Source organism: Amphiura filiformis, chromosome 9, assembly GCF_039555335.1.
Source record: "Amphiura filiformis chromosome 9, Afil_fr2py, whole genome shotgun sequence".
NCBI classification, from domain to species: domain Eukaryota; kingdom Metazoa; phylum Echinodermata; class Ophiuroidea; order Amphilepidida; family Amphiuridae; genus Amphiura; species Amphiura filiformis.
Window position 1 is genome coordinate 55388024 of NC_092636.1, and position 7651 is coordinate 55395674.

The window sequence follows — 7651 nt, forward strand, 5'->3', positions numbered from 1 at the left end:
GTCATAACATAACATGAAGAATTTATCAAGTGCTATTTCATTTAGATCACCATGTTAATGAATTGCAAAATTTAAGTCTCATAATGTAACACCACTGCTTAAAGGGGTGTTACCAGATCAACAGCCTCATTATCCAAAAAACAGCAACATTGCTGATGAAATCAACCTTATGAAACGTCCAGAAACGTAAGTTTTGACAGGTCTTGATGTGATGAAATTCTTTGTTTTGGATATACTACAGACCTGATGAATTTATTCAAGGAGCCTCAATTACCTCTTTATCTTATTAAAATGAAGTTTTTGGCATTGAAAGAACACTTTTTTGTCATAATCCTAGTGAAATTTAGGACTGGATTATGTACCATTAAGATGTTATATAAACGAAAAAGTCGCCAAACATGATTACCACCCATAATTGTGTACCATTTTTGCTTCTAATATCAAAACCGCAAATGCGATTTAACTTGGGAATCGGATGATGTTGGTACAGGCCTCAATGTGAGGTACAAAACACAATTTGAAAAATCTAACCACCTCCATGGTCTGACCACCCACCTTAAAGGTGTATGGCTTGAATTTACAGTAACACCCCATGACGTAGCACATGACATATTTGGTTAAGATTTTCTGTCATTAGAGAAATATGTGATGGAATTGCTGTAAATGCTCACATGAAACTGAAATTGAGCTGTTTTTATGAAACTAATGTGATGAAATAATTGATTGAATAATTAATTGATACAGAGAATGTGAAAGAATTTTACCGTAACTATAATCATGTGCATAACTTTATAGACACTTTATGTAGAATCATTTAAACCCAATATTATCAAGTAGCAATAGTATGTCGTTTTCATGTGTGTTCCCATCCATGGGACTTAAAAAGTTGAGCACATCGGGTTATTCCATAGATATTACACTCAAAGATTACCGACTTGAAATTACATCATAATTATGTAATCCTCCATCTTGGTATGTTGCTGATGGAGGCCATTCATCGGCAAGAGCCCAAAATTGAATGATAATTTTCATCTGTAAACTTGAGTGTTACACAGGTGTGCGTTCACAGCGCTTGGTGCAAATATTTAGCAAATGTGTTAACAGACAGAATGCAAACAACCATACAATTTGAAATCAAAGGTTTGTCGGGTGAATAGCGAAATAATCCGGAGGTACATTAAGTGGCTTCCATGAGTGTCACACAGACATGGCAGAGTCGGTACTCTTTGATTCTACCTCATTGGATTATTCAGTATTTAGGAACTTGAAAGGTCAGAGAGCAAGTCATGTGACTCTTTCCTCCCATGTTTTTGAAGAGGGAGTAAGTATTTTAATTTGAGTAAACTGAATGGGTGACTGCATTTGAAATCTACACCCCTATGTGGAAGAATAAGGTCATATCTTCCATAAGGGGTGTAATGGAATAGCCCAATGCGAGAGTGTTTATTGATTTATTTTTCCCAGGTGCCAGGAAACTTGATGGAGGTACCATTATGTGTATGACACAATTAAAACTTGCCTCTCTGAGAAATATCATGTGCCATATTTAACTTTGTTTTAACCATCAATTATGTTCAAAATGTATTGATTATATCTTTGTGCACTACTCAACAAATTACGGGATCAGAATCTGATAATCCTGATTTGCATTCATTCTTTTCTGTTCCCATGGTGCTGACCAAAGTGTTTTTCAGTGTCATGGGACTAAAGTGTTGTGGTGCTTGAACACTACTGAATGGCACAGCACTCATCTGGTTTACAGTAATGCTGCTTTTGAAAAATGCTAATGAATAAATCAGTCTGATCCTTTAATTTGTGTAGTACATTAACAACTGTTTATCTTGAGAGCAATAATAAAATGCTTTTGTAGAAATTTTAATTTCTTAGTAATCCGGAGGCAGGGAGGTAGAGTAAACCAACTAACAAAGGTAGTAGCATATTTGATGGTAGTTATTCTGTCTTTGTAATACATCATCCTGTATTAATGATTTGTTTGTTCAGTAGAGAGAATGGGAGGATATTCAGGCATAAAAAAAGGATGAGTCCTTGGGTGTAGCAAATATCTTAAGAGATTTATCAATGCCATTGGCAATATGCCAGTTTTTAGACTTTTTGAAGTTAAGATTAAGCAATGGCATTTGGGGATGATACTAGAATGTCACAAATAACAAGGAAATTCAAAGGCATTTTACCATGTTTACAGCAGATATATATGCACATGATGTTTGAGGTGGGACATTTTGGGACAAGGTCTTGATTCCCCGACTTAAAGCAGGAAGCGAAGTCTAACTGGATTAGAAATGACGTAAATATTTCTTGATTTGGTACGATTCATCCTGTGGGGGCATGCCCCTCTATGCAAGCCATTTGCTCTTGCCCGCATCCAATGATTTATTAATGGTAAAACGGCAGCTACATTCAGACGCTTGACATTGATACCTGCAAAGAGTGCCAAATTTACAATTGCACAAGAATAATCTTGACGGGATAATCAAGATACACAAACAAGCTGCAGTTTTACAGCATCCTAAAAATAATAAGGGTATATCAAGGTATTGTTGGTCGAAGCAGCCAAAAAATAGATTTCGTTATATTATCTGAATCAATATATATTTGAAAAATAACACTTTGGTGTTTCGCAAAAGTTCATTCTACAAAACAAATACTTTAAAAACTTGCCCTGCCAAGTCCAAAAAGCATTACTTGTAATAGAGGTACTGTTACATGGGATGTATTAGTGTTGGTATCGACAAGGCGTTGTCGACGAGCACTTTTGCCGATTGGCGACAAGAGCTTTGCATGTATCGACAAAAAATATCAGAAATTTTGCGATCGTAATTGAAAAATTGATTGGCAGAAACTTTGCTAATTTCCTTCTTTTTTACCAGCAACCCAAAAGATCTCATGCGACAAGAAAGTTATGAATCTTTTTATCTAAATATCAAAGGATAGTTCATAATATATCCAAAATGGTCAAATCCAGCAAAATTGTGACCCCTTTCCATGCTTTCCATAGTCCCTGCAGTGTGTTGACTGTAGATGTGCACTCTGTAGTAGGTTGCCGAATTTTGAACCTTGATCGTCGCAATTTGCCATGGGGCGAATTTTTTGGGACATTAATTTGGCCTGATTGTCGACTTTTAAATTTTTATCGATTGTCGACAATGAAAATGCTTGCCGATACCAGCGCTAGGATGTATACATGTGCTTTTGACTTTATCTGCTCACAAAGTAAAAATGTAGTATCAGCATGTAAATAATATAATAAGATGCTGTGTTTTTATTTGGGATGCAGATATTATTGAATGGTTTTGGCTTGGTGCAGTATCTGCTTAAAATGCAGATACTGTCCATCCTCCTTATCTGTACCTCTTATATATGGATCTCTCTGTTATCTGGCCAAATGATCTTAACCCTGTGAGAACTACCTGCTGATTGCTCAAAAAGTAGTTTATATTATCGATTGGGTCAATCAGCAAACATCTTAAGAATAATTTCACCACCAAAAAAATTTGGTGAACTATTTTTAAAGCTCTATTCTGATTGGTGATTCCAATGAAGATATCATGTATTTGGCCAATCAGAGGTAATGTTAGATTGGCATGTAGTGCTCAGGGGTTATCAGGAAAACATGTTTTTCCAAATGACATGAAACCTTACCATGCTTATGGAACATAGCAATTGGCCAAATTTGGAAGTACATCTCTTTGTTGTGCACAGCACTGTTTTAAGTAATATGCCAATCTTCCAATTTCAACACTTTGTAGACGTCCAGTACACTTACCTGTATTTTTCTAACCACTGCTTGGTCCCATCATGGCCAGATAAGAGGTTTGACTGTACTATGATGGTTTTACTTGGGAGGGCTGAATGAACCAGATTTCTCTTTTTATTTTGCCAGCTTTAATATCTACTTATAAAATTGGCTGTATGTTAGAACAGTTAAATAGTATGTTTTGTATCAACATTTTTCTTTTCTTTTTTATTGAAAAGAATAATAATAAAACACTTGTGTGTGCAAATTTCATAAATATGTTTGCTTGTTCTAGTATGACCATCTAAGCTTCAGGGTGAAAAGTGAAAGGGTGAAATATTTGACAGCATCATATATTCTCTAATACTATAGTCAACCTCTCTTATAAATGCCTTCACCATTTTTATCAACCAAAATGATTAAAAAATGCCGAAATTTCCATGCTATCTTGTGTAAGTAAGCTTGCGATGGTCCACACACAATTGGTAATTCCGAAAATGATGGCGCATGATTGGAAGTAAACCAGAAATCATTGCTTGTAAGCTCTTAGTTCGTCATTTTGGCATGATTTTTTTACTTTGGAATTATGGTTGTAAAAAAGACCTAATAGATGCCCCCCCTCCTTTTGAAAATGTCACACTCTTGGAGAATATACGGTATATTGAAAATATTTCTTCCCCCGAGTCTGTGGTATGATGACTAATAGCGTACTTGTCAAGTCAAGCCCAGTGTAGCAGTTAATATACTTAACCCTAACACGCCTGAGTACTACAAAATACTACTTGAGATATGCGCTGTTCGTGCGTGCATCCCACGTGGTGTGATGATGCAATCGCCCTAAGTGATATATAGGCACGGTTTCACTGGCCAGCGAGGCCCAAGACCTGTGGCAAAGTGTCACCGAGCCAGTGGTTGGCATGTGAGGGGTCTCGGGTACGAATCCCACCCGGAGCAAACAACTTCTTTCTTTGTTTTCTCTCTTTATTCCTTCCTTCTTTCCCTTCCCATCACCAAAACGCCACTGGCGGGTTAAGGTTAAGGGATTTTCCAAACCAGAACACCTCACATTCATCAAAATTACCTTAACCCAATTTCAATCCCACAATTGTCAAGATGTACCATTGGATAACATTGAAAAGACAATGATTTAGTATTTCATTGCATTATAAAATTAAGGGTCTCATTTCAAGGAACAGATATGGGATAAATATATTTTTTATTTAGAATAGCACTCTTTTAATGACTCAAATGAATAACAAAATTGAAACAAATTTTATCAAAATAACAGGGTTCTTTTTATTTCCACAGGTCAATATAAGTCTGCTTTATGTAGCATATACAATATACAGTTGAAAACAAAATCCAGTGTGATAAGCACACCTCCATTTTATGTGTGTAGTGCCATGAAGAAATATCTTCATCCCTTTTTCATCAGTATTTTTCTAATCCATATCTACTGAGATGCAAGTCAAAATTTCCTAATTTCAGAAATTTTGCTCAGACAATCCTGTACAAAGTATAGGGAAAGGTACATTTTCAGGAAATGTTTGGCCGTTTCTGGATTTTGTTGCAACAAACACTGCTTCCATTGGGCTATTACTGTTGAAATCTATACACCCTCTATGGAAGACATGACTTTAATATCCCACAGGGGTGTAGATTTTCAATGGAGTAGCCCATTTAGGTAACCCCGTTTTAAATTCACACTCTGTTGTGGGAGATTAATGTCATGTCTACTATAGGGAGTGTAAGGATTTCAACTGGAATGGCCCATCCTCACTGATTTTTGGTTATCCACAGGCATTTTTCACTTCTCAATGTTTTGAACACAGGCTAAACAGACTATTGAAAATTATTATACTCAGCAAATCAGACTATTCACTAACAGGTTAAGTCCCATGCAGTATCACCCGTTAATGAGGACCAATCATTCCATGAAGTGTGACATACAAAATTGCTGCACATATTTTTTAGTCTTTCTCGTTAACACAAAGACACAACACTCGTTCGCATAACACAAAGGCATGCAATGCTGGAGTGATTTGCTAGACACAACGATCAAACTATTGGCCCTCATGAATATGCAAGAATTTACAGCATACAAAGCACAGGGACTTTGGCTGTTTGTGAATTAGTCTAGTTTTGAAAAACTGGTAGTTAATGCTACTGTGTTTGCAGTCCTCACACTTTGTAGTTGGTGGCCAGAAGTTGCCATAGAATCTTGAATTTGAATTTGTGGGTGTATATGCCTAGTCCACATTCAGTGATTACCAATAATATCACAGCTTTACAAATATTTATGTACTTACATACAGTAAAACGACATACATGTATTATTACATCCTATGCCCCTGAGCATATATGATTTGATCAAAGATGGTTATAACAATAATTTTGGTTATTAAGCTAAGCTAAGCAGAGAGTAAGTTCACTTCAAGTTCAGTAGTGAAGTAAGTTTGTGTTTCTGTGGTTGCAGTATCGTATTGTGCATGTCCAATTAATTGGGCAGAGCATACACACACATATGTACAAGGGACGGGTGTTTTGTCCATGTGCTTGCAGCGCATCCGCAAAAGATATTGACGTCACTACCCCTGAGGTGAACCAAATTCTAACATGTGTAAGATCTGAGACATTGAGAAATAGTTCTTGGTTGTCAACGCGTACAATTTTATTATGTGAAAAGAACGGGCCATACTTAAGTTTGTTCTGGTTATAAATCGCGAAAGATTAATAAAGTACCAACTTATGCTGGCGAAAACTCCCATATAAGGCATGTGTCAGCCAGGCATTATACAATGCACAACTAGCGTAAGTGCTGCGCCCAACTGCATGCACACCATTCTATATCAATACACAATGTTATGAGTCACATTTGTTTCACTCATTATAAGCCAAACAAACTACCGTAAACATTCGCCTAATGGCGCACCTGCGCTCCTTTGCCTTGAGGTAAATTTCATGTACAAATAGAGAGCTCCTTCCTCTAAAAATCCCTACAAGAATTAAGGATATGTGCCCTTATTTGCTGGTTGGATTTTTATGGGTGGGCACTTTTCAGTTATGTCAAGGGAGCTAGCCATTAGGCGAACGTTTACGGTAGAGGACAGGCAAATTGATTTTGCCTGTTCAGAGGTGACAATATTTCATGATTTGATTCACTTAAGTGCGAAAGAGGGTAATCATAAATTCCCACAAAATCTCTTAAATCGTAAGTTTACTATGAATTTGTAGGGAACTTTTGCAAGACCAAGTAGAGGTTACTTATGGAATAGCATTCATAAAATGCAATTTTCCTCGAATTGGTGAAATACACCCTTATTTAATTTATTTGTATTTATTTAGTTAGTTTTTTTACTAGTTTTTTTATTTTTGGCTAGATTGGAAATTAATGCTATTGATTTTTTTTTTAATGAAGACATGATTTGTTACCTTTTAACATAAAATTTAACACATGAACACCATATACATTAAAGTTTTTACAACATTATCTTTGTCAATAACATTGTTATATACATCAAATACATATCCAAGTTTACAATTTTGTACAATTTGTAACACATTAAGTCCAACACGTGATTCTTGGCTTTGTTATACACATAATTTCCCAACATGACTATTGGTCAATAAAACTACGGCTTTTATTACAATTCAGCATAAAGGGATATGCAGTCATTTAATTCTGACATCACAACGCAAGACAAACTTTCCTATATTTTGATAGAATAATGTATGTTGTGATTAAAAAAAACATGATCCTATCACTGAATTAGGCTTGAAACTATAAATACAGCATCTTTAAATAAACTTTGATACAGCACATAAAAAGATGAAATTTGTGGCAAAGTGCTTCATGATATAGATTTAAATAGACAGAAACAAATAAAGAAAATAATA